Genomic DNA, 10,513 nt, shown 5'->3' with positions numbered 1-10,513 from the left:
GTGAGTGGCTGGGGCTCGCTCAGCTTCTGTGTATCTGAGCAATGGGCCTGGGGCTGGAGCTTTTTGATTGAAGGCCTGCATCTCGGTGTGAGTTGCCAGGGGCTCACTGTTCCCTTGGCTTTTTCTCGGGGAGGAGTCTGCTGACTTGGCCTACTGCATGCCGCAAAGGGCTTTTGGGCAAACTAGGAGAACTTGATTACGTCCCTGGCCGCCTGGGTGATATGGCTTCTCCGTGACCTTGCCTTGGAATTTGGGTTGTGAGGCATCTCTCGGGCCTTTTCCCAGTCACATTTCAGGTTTCTTTAGAGTTGTTAGGTTGACCAAGTTTGTTGAGATTTAAACGTCACCGGTAGCCGTTTTTATTCATTCTCCTGACCTGTCTCTATTGGGAGACCTTCGAGGCCACTTGGGTTGCTCCACGCGACGACTGTGGTAAAGGACCCAATTTGTAAATGTCCAGCCATTAGACATAGGTCGGGAAGAATGTTTAACCAAAACATGAGCCTGAAAGAGTGAAAATTTAGGAGGGGAATCTTACCAAGAAGTTGTCGACTTAAAGACATACAACATAAGAGTTGTGAGTTTAAGTTTTATTCAGCGGCTTACTGACGATTATAGCACGGGAGACAGCCACTCAGCTCCGAGGAACTGCTCTGCAGAGGTAGGGGGGAAGCCAGATTGTATATGAATTTTTTTGTCTAGGAAATACATACAGTCAAGCATATATCTTGGTAAAAGATTACTGCTAATCACAAAGAACAGATACCTCATGTTAATGGTTTTAGTATATTTCTACGAATAGGAAGATGTAAGAATCCAGGGTCATTGAAATTCTTCCCGAGAGATGCTTCGAACTATCTAAGGGCCTGTTTATCCAAAGCAGAGTGCTTCATCCTGAATTACTCTCAGGTCGCACTGTGGCTGGGCAACTTGAGTGGATTATGAATTAACCCTTGTAGAACTGGATAGTCATTGAAATTCTTCTTTGTTCACAAAATTTATTATAGAAAGTTGTCATTAAAGAGTGGTATTGACACAATTAACATAATTCTTACAGTGTTTAATACTATGTAATATAGTGTGCCCGGCATTATTTTTCTTCACATGGGTGGTGGGCAGGTACTGAGTGTATTATTACCTGCGCATCATTCAGTCACTCCACAGGATGAATTGTAATATAAAAAATTAGGTGCAGTAGGCATTGCCTACATATTCTGAGCTACTTGAGGCTCAGAAAAAAATGTTACATGAAGTTAATGTTAAGATGATTTCACTGAGATTTTAAGATCCAGTGATGAGACTTTTTTTTTTAATAAGTGATATATTCTGGTAATATCTACATTGTGAAATGGTATTTCAGCAACCGTCATGATAGCATTATTTTAAATAAGGTACTAAAATTCCAGACTGTGTATAAAGGATGGTAAGACCATTTAAGAGTTAAAGTATATGTCACTGACCTCGCTGTAAGTTTCTAAGATGATATACTCTTAAATACACGTTATTGTTGTCTTGAGCATCATTTGCCTTTACGAAAAAATGTGTAAATCCCCAAACTCTTATGCATGTGTTCATTCTTTTTCTACACTCTTGAGTGGTGATTTCTTTTTGCCCTTGTTCCAAGATTGCAGAATAAACTGGGATTCATGTAGAATTTAAATTTTATAGTTTAATACCAAGAAGACCGATATAGCAAGCTGAAATCTCTTCTGAAGTGTTTGGTTTATTTCATCCAGAGAAAATAGTTCTGCAGCCATTCTGACATACCTTACAATTCCAGCAGGGTCTTTATAAATGTATCATTCAGTGCTAAGTGTATGAAGGAATCAACAGATTCTGTAAACAAAATGGAGTGTATGGTGACTCTTTATTTTTTGTACTTGGTAAGCAATACATTTACTATAGCTGGTGATCTACTGGATACTTTTCTTCAATCGAGGCCTTTCTTGTGTTAATGAAACATTTCTAGGGCAGAATTAAGGTTGGTAAGTTTAAATTCAGGCGAGTTTCTTTGGGAATCTACTAGCACTGATTTTTAGAGAGGCGTAAACCTATTTGAAAACTGATAAAAGCTATACCACTTCTTCAGAAAAATGCATACATGCAAAATTTTGTATGTGATTCTAGGGAACTTGTAGATCTCCCTGTAATTTATCTATAAATGCTACCTAGTCTCCAGGCTATTACCATGAACATTTTGGTCATTTCCTACAGAAAATAATTGTGCTACTTTGCAAGGGTATTTGCCATATCTGAGAACAAGAAAGGTGCATTTTAATATAGGGGTTCGAACTAAAAACAAATGACTCTTGGATACATTTACGCAAGTGACTACAACAAAGGCAGTTATCTGGAAATTTTGATTCATATCTGGGTTTGGGTTAAGTTTGTGCATTTAGCCTCATCCGATCATTCACCTTTACCTAAACATCTGTACTTCTCTTTCCTTTCTTTGCTCATATTGTTCCTTCAAATGGAGTGACCTTCCTTGTGGTTTGAAATTTTTCTTATTACTTCAATGCCACCCTCTTAAATCTTTTTACAGGCTCCTGGCAAGGGAATCGATGACACTCTAGAAATGGGTAATTTGAGGAGAGTTTTATAAGTGACTATTTTTGTGAATTTAGGGTGTAGAGATGGTGCTGTACTAATGGGCTGTTTTTTTGTATTTTTTTTTTTTTTCGGTACGCGGGCCTCTCACTGTTGTGGCCTCTCCCATTGCGGAGCACAGGCTCCGGACGCGCAGGCTCAGCGGCCATGGCTCACGGGCCCATACCCTCCGCAGCATGTGGGATCCTCCCGGACCGGGGCACGAACCCGTGTCCCCTGCATCGGCAGGCGGACTCCCAACCACTGTGCCACCAGGGAAGCCCTAATGGGCTGTTTTGAGTAAGGTGCTGTGACCACCCCTTAGCTTGAAGAGGCATGGGAAGCGAGCGCTTCCTGGAACTGGGGAGGAGGGAGCCTGTGGGAGGACCTCTAATGGAGCTGTGCCCTTCAGTTAAAGGATCCAGCCAGGCCAGGCAACCCTTCAAGGAGGGGGCTGGCGAAAAAAATGTCCTGACCTCACTCTTCTCTCTCCTTTCAGTCTCCTGTGTATTCTGCTCATTGGCAGAACCCAACTGGAGGCCAAAGCAAGGAGGCCTGTTGATGTAGCCCATATAGTAGTATGGGGGAGGGTTGATGAATAGATCTGGAAGGGCAGATGGGAGATGCCTCCCCAACCCACCTGACTTACCCATCAGTCATTACACTTTATATTGATGCCTCAGCTTTAGCACTGATACGATCAAGTCCTGGCTTGTGTGTGTCTGTATGGTAGGTCTCATGCTAAGAGAGGGGAAGAGAGCAATTGTAGTTTCTACACTTGGAAGAATCAAATGTAGTTTCCTTGGGTTGTTTCCCTAGGCCAGTGCTTTGCACAAGAGTAAGCACAGGCTCTTTATAACTGACCTGATTTTTAATGGGATTTTTCTGTCTACATTTGAATAGCTGAATAGGAATCAAGTCTATGTAGGCTTCTGGGACACTTTTTTTTTTTTTTTTTCTGGTGCGCGGGCCTCTCACTGTTGTGGCCTCTCCCATTGCGGAGCACAGGCTCCGGACACACAGGCTCAGCGGCCATGGCTCACGGGCCAAGCCGCTCTGCGGCACGTGGGATCTTCCCGGACCGGGGCACGAACCCGTGTCCCCTGCATCGGCAGGCGGACTCTCAACCACTGCGCCACCAGGGAAGCCCCTGGGGCACTTTTTATAGAAAGAAAAATGTTCCTTTTGGAGCTATGGCATCTAATTTGGATTTTGGGGTTTTTTTACTTGTACTCCTAACTTGAGTCATCCTTGACTCCTGACTTTCATATGCCACATCCAAACTCAGAAATTCTTGTTGACTCTACCTTTTAAATGTAATCTGACCACTCCTCACCACTTCTGCTACCAACTAGACTGGTGCAAGCTACCACCACCTCTAATCTAGATTATTGCAGGAGTGTCCCAATAGATGTCTCTACCACCACCCTTGGCCCAGTACCGGCCATTCTCCATGCAGCTTTCAGAGTGCTGCTTTTAAATTATAAATCAGATCATGTTACTCCTCTGCTGAAAACCCTCCAAGAGCTCCTCATTAAACTCAGAATGAAATCTGAAGTCCTTAACTGTGGTTTACAAAGCACAATATGATATGAATCCTCCACCTCTCTGAGTTCAGCTTTGACCATGCCTCACCTCACACTCACTCCACTCCAGCACACAGGCTCCCTTGGTGAGTTCTGAACATACCAAGCATGCTCCCTGCACATTCTTTTTTTTTTTTTAACTTAAAAAAATTATTTTTAATTTATTTTTCTTATGTGGGTAAACATACAATTTATTTTTTCTATGTTCTTTTTTAATATTTTTAATTTATTTATTTTTGGCTGCATTGGGTCTTCGTTGCTGCACGTGGGCTTTCTCTAGTTGCGGCAAGCAGGAGCTACCTCTTCGTTGCAGTGTGCAGGCTTCTCATTGCGGTGGCTTCTCTTGTTGTGGAGCATGGGCTCTAGGTGCGTGGGCTTCAGTAGTTGTAGCACGTGGGCTCAGTAATTGTGGCTTGTGGGCTCTAGATTTCGGGCTCAGTAGTTGTGGCGCACGGGCTTAGCAGCTCTGCGGCATGTGGGATCATCCCGGACCAGGGCTCAAACCTGAGTCCCCTGCATTGGCAGGCGGATTCTCAACTACTGCACCACCAGGGAAGCCCTCTGCTCATTCTTGTGCTTGCTGTTTCCTCGGTTTCGAAGGCTCTCCATCAGAGATTTGCATGGCTTCCTCCATTCAGCTCTACTCACTTTGTCAGAGGACGCCTTCTCTGATCAAACAATAAAATAGTTCCTCTACTGCAACTGGGTCCCCTTACTTTCCTTTCTTTTCTTAGAAGGATCTGGTCCTTAACGTGCCTTTTCAGTCTCTCAGGACAAGTGTTCTAAGTCAGTAAAGGAGAACAGGTAACATGTTCATGGGTATCTTCACTTTGTATTTAAAATCCCATTATTTTAGCTTTTCTGCAGGGTTTATAGTTGTGACTGTCTCAAAGCATGTGCAGTTTTTCTTCTTTTCTTTTTTGTAAATTATAGCCTTGTGAACATAGCCATGTCTGTGGAACTGTAAACAAGTTCAATTTTTTTATTGTGGTTATTTATTTTACTCACTCGAAATTTTTTTCATGTCTTTCCATTGCTATTTAAATAATGTCAAACCCATTAACTAGGTATTAGAGTGTACTAGAAGGTACTATGGCTATCTACCATAAGTCAGTAGTCCCAACATACTTTTTTTAACTTACATGGCCTACTTTTCATTTTCATTACATTCTACTCTTTAGCCAAACTAAACTGTAATTCCCACCTCTTTATTAGCATATGATGTTTCCCTCACCTGGAATATCTCTGCTGGTCCCTCACCTTGTTTTATTTGCTCAGCAGATTTTTTAAATTAAAAGTTACTTTTTATTGTAAAATATATATAAAATCTACCATTTTAACTATTTTTAAGTGTTTAGTTCTAGGGCATTAAGAGTGCTCACATTGTGTGTAGCTATTACCACTGTCTCCAGAACTTTTTCATAATCCCAAACTGAAACTCTGTACCCATTAAACAACAACTCCCCATTCTCCCCTCTCCCTAGCCCCTGGTAACCACTCTTCTACTTTCCCTGTGAATTTGCCTCTTCTAGGTACCTCATAAAAGCAGAATCATAAAATATTTGTCTTTTTGTGTCTGGCTTATTTCACTTAGCATAATGTCTTCAAGTTTCATCCATGTTGTTGCAGATATCTGAATCTCATCCCTTTTTAAGGCCGAATCACATTTTATTGGATGTATATACCACAATATTTTGTCTATGCATTCATCTATCCATGGACACTTGGTCTGTTTTCACCTTTTGGCCATTGTGAATAATGCTGCTGTGAACATGGCTGTGCAAACACCTGTTCGAGTTCCCGCTTTCAGTTATTTTGGGTGTATACCCAGAAGTGAGGTTGCCTGATCAAATAAATGGTCATTCAATGTTTAATTTTTTGAGGAACCATTGGGTTGTTTTTCACAGAAGCTGCATTGTTTTACTTTTCCACCAACAGTGCACAAGGGCTCTAATTTCTCCACGTCTTGCCAACACCTTGTTTTCTGGTTATTTTTTGATAATAGCCATTCTAATGAGTATAAAGTGGTACTAGCACACAAATGAAGATTTCCATTTTTGAACAGCTAGAATCTCGACTCTCAGCTCTTTGGCATTCTCACAGCACGTTTATATGCTACCCTCTAGTACTTGTGTATTTGTCTTGACTTCCCATTTAAACTATAATCCTTTGAGGTCAAGATTCTGGTCTTATGTGGGTCCAAGGCTAGGATAGCAGGAGCTCAGAAAGCATTTGTTGAATGCCTAGTTTTACCCTTTAGCTTTGGTAGTCAATATGACAGTACCACAGAAAGTAAAACATTTGCCAGTGACATTAATGAGAGTTTGGTTTTCAAATGTGCAATACAGTTAAAAGAGAGTTCAAGAGTTAGTGTACTTTAGCAATGAGGACAAGGCTGGATAAGGTAAAGAGTAGAAAGGAAACCTTCACGTTTAGATTGTGAAGGTGAAAGGAACCTGTGAATCCATGGCTCATTACTGAGGAAGAAATTGTAAAGTAGGATATTGTGATACATCTAGCCAACTGTCTGGCTGCCTTCAGAGTCTACTCTTAACCATTTCTATGCTGCCTATTAATAATAAACAGCTAACAGTTTTGAGACTTACTTTTTGCCAGACTCCATCGTAATGACTTGGCATGTGTAACCTTATTTAGACCTTACCAAACTCTTTATTTTACAGAAGAGGCAATCAGAGCACAGAATGACTAGGTAACTTGTAGGTGCTGGATTGATAATTTGAACCTAGGCAGTTTGGCTCCAGTGCCTGTTCTAAATCACAGTGGTGTGCTGCTGCTTAAGTTAAAAAAAAAAAAAAAAAGTCATTTTATTAAATAATAAAATATTTTAACACAGTCGTGCATGCATATAGTTTAAATAGTCAAATGGTACTAAAAGGCTTATAACAATACGGTGGGTCTCTGACCCATCTCTCCCTGCTCCCCCAGTCATCTTCCTCCTTAGAAGCAACAAGTTTTGTCTCTTGTTGCTTCTAAGTGTCCTCTGGCATTTGTTCATCTCTCTATTTTATGTTATATATTATATATGTTATATATTATCTGTGTATGACTTCTGATCAGTCATCCCCCTGTTTTCCTTCCACCATTCACCCAATGTAGTTATTTTGCAATTCTTAATTAAATCTATATTCAGTGCTTACAGCAAACAAATAATGCTTAACTGAGAATTGTCCTATATCGTCCCATATTATGATTGTTACCTTTCTTACTTTTTGCTTTTTTTCAAGTTGTTGCCTTTAAAATTTTTTCTTCAGTTTTCTCTGTAACTATTACTAATTCATCCCACACCATCTAATAGCTTTTTAGCACAATTTCTGTTATTGTCAGTCACTTCAGCTGATCTCTCAGTTAACTTACTTTTGCAATTTCTATATACAGTATCTCCAGGTGTGTAGGTTCAACCTCTGTTCCGAAGGTCTTCTCTTTTACCTCTGCAGAGGAAACAACGTCCAGTCTTCGGTTGAATGAGGGTGGTGTTACCCAGCACTTAAATAGCATTTACCCAAACCTCCCACCCCACCGCCCCCAGTGTTTCCAGAGGTCCTCAGTACTGCCAGTTCTTGGGCCTTTGGGAAATTCTTGTATAAACCAGGTTGATTATCTCAGCTTTCTCCACTTCTAGTTTAGCATTCAGCTTTCTAGTCAATTATTACTATCTACATTATTTACTTTCCTGCTTCCAAAATTGTGTTCTATTGTTCCTTCTTTTCTCCCTGTTCTTGTGGGTTTTTGTTTAAAAGTAACAAGAAACAAAGAAATAAAAAGCAGGTATAATAAAACCATCAATTAGAGATAGGTACTATTGTCATTTTGGAGTATATCCTTTCAGTCTTTGTGTACATACAAGCTAAGCAGGTAGAAATTGGATTATGCCATATATACTGTTTGTGGGCGTCTTTCATTACATTTATTACTCTAAATGATATTTTCTCACAGACTATTACGCATACATTTTCTATTGTTGTTCATTGACATTTTCAATGTATTCTTATACCAAAATAAGTATTTGTGACATTTTCAATCTATTCTTATACCAAAGTAAGTATTTGTGACATTTTCAATCTATTCTTATGCCAAAATAAGTATTTGAACAAAGAAGACCCATATGACAAGCACTTGTCTTTTAAAAAATTGCTTTACCTTTATTCAAAACTGCAGTATTAATATTATTCTATGCCCTGGTATTGATTTTGAAATTACCTTTACGTCTTATGGCTTTATTTCATCCAGCCTGCAGATGGCAGAATTGTTTTATTTAAGCAGAAATTTTAAAGGTCAATTTTATTTAATGAAATAAATACTCTTTTTGCATTGGAAAAGAGAGGTGATTAAATGAGCAGCATCTCTTCCTATTAAAAAAGAAGCAAATTAATATAAGGAACAGAGAGCTGCACTAAAAAAGTACAGGGTAATTTATTTCTTCAATTTATCTGTCTTCATTTCATGATTTTTGTGTTTGGATTATAGTCGTATAAATGGACTAGAGCATGACGTCCAAGCAGTACCATAAGTAAATTGTGGAATTTCCTTAATTACTTCAGTCAGAGTAATGGGGCTTAGATCTGCTTCATTATTAGCCACAAAGCTGTTTGTTCTGCATTTGTATTTTCAGAGTTTGCTTATATTAATCTTTTTTTTTTAATCTGGAAACCTTTTAGAATTGATGTATAGATCATCAGTTTAAAGCTTTTATAGGTTTTGCTGAAGTACGAGTGTTTTGAGATAAAAGAAATCCTCTAGAGAACAAGAAATTAGATTAGTGTAGTTTGCTGTAAGATTCAGTGATTGATCATTTGCTCATGTGCCTGAGAAGGAAGGTAAAGCAGCAATATACTGAGTGAAAATTTTCAACTTATTGTGTCATTATATTGAGGCAATAAAAAAAGAGATTAAGACAGTTGTGACGGATTTGTGAGACTCTGCTGTTAAAATCAGTATATTTAAATATAAACTGGAACAACGTACATTACGGTAGTTACCTTAAAAGTTTTTAAATATGTTTTTTAACTGCTATAGAAGGGCAGACTTTATAAGCCGTTAGGTATACTTTGTTAGCTTGATGAAAAGAAATAGAACACTAAAATGACTACAAAAGGGTTAAAGTCTAACAAAATTTGGGGTATTTTTTGAGTACTAATTGAAATAACCTGTATGACCAGTGGAGTAAAAAACTGCATTTCCTTTATTCTTATAGTTGTGTCCAGTTATGAGTGGGAACTGTAATTGGTGCCCATTTCAAGGCCTCCTCAGTTTGACAGGAAAAAGGTAGAATGTACTGCTTATTGGAATGAGAAGGGAAACTCCGTATAATTCCTAATGAAATTAAACAACATTATGTGTAGGTTAAAATTCCAAGGAGTCTAGAAAAGCCCACACTATGTTCAGTAGAATTGATGGCAGCCATAAAGGCCAGATATTAGTTATATGCAGCCCTGTCATTCAAAACTGATATTATGATTATATAATTACTTTCCCACTGGAAAAAATATATTTGGAAAAGATGTATATAATGTTCAGGTTGAAAGAGGATATACTAGAATGAAATATGCATTATTATTAGTAAATTAATGCTTCCTTTTAAAAATAATTTTCTAGCATGAGCATCTGAGGATAGGTTAGTTAGATTTAGCAGAAAATACATTGCACATTGTACTCTCCATGTAAGTCAGTATAAGCAATCAAGAGATAGTACCGAAAAATGGAAATGTCCAAAATGTCTTTCTTTGGTTTTTGTCACCTTCCTTTCAGAGTAAGGATAATGATCTATTACAGAATTTTTATATTTTATTGTCATTCAGAGAAGCAGTTTCAACTCATCTATGAAGGGTGGCTGTATGAGGAGTGATTATGTTCTTTTTATTTTTTAAATATGAAAAATTTTAAGATTCTTGATGTGGTAATTCATAAAACGCAAAAAGTTTCATAATGAAGTACTTAATGTCAGGAAAAATGTGAAGGTCTCGTAGGTGAGAGATTGTAATAGGAGAGAGAATCATAAAATAAATATTAATTGTATCATGGCAACTAGAACCAAGGTATAAAAATATTGAAGAGAGACTTTGTTTTGAGAGAACTGAGTTGATATTTGTCATAAATTGGAATCTGGGCATAGAATCATAGAAGTTCATTTATTTTGCCTCTTTGTAGTGGAACTCTATTTGATGTATAAATTTACTGTGTATGTGATTTTGAAGTATTGCGTCTCGTAGCGCCAGGCTTGAACTTTTTGATAGAGAGGGATTATTAGGCTGCTTGATTGGACACGTGAAGAATGCTCACATGGATTTGATATGTCTGGTTCTGTTTGAATTTCTGGATGA

The 10,513-nt window shown here is 38.5% G+C and overlaps 1 protein-coding gene across 3 annotated transcripts in view; it reads left to right on the top strand.

The window, feature by feature from the left end:
- Positions 1-10,513, top strand: part of PDHX (pyruvate dehydrogenase complex component X) — an 86,730-nt gene that overhangs the window by 205 nt on the left and 76,012 nt on the right. The window lies entirely within an intron of this gene.

Source organism: Delphinapterus leucas, chromosome 7, assembly GCF_059928025.1.
Source record: "Delphinapterus leucas isolate spDelLeu-1000000601 "Yukka" chromosome 7, BTC_Dleu_Yukka2, whole genome shotgun sequence".
Lineage (NCBI taxonomy): Eukaryota > Metazoa > Chordata > Mammalia > Artiodactyla > Monodontidae > Delphinapterus > Delphinapterus leucas.
This window is presented reverse-complemented; position numbering and strand designations above follow the sequence as displayed.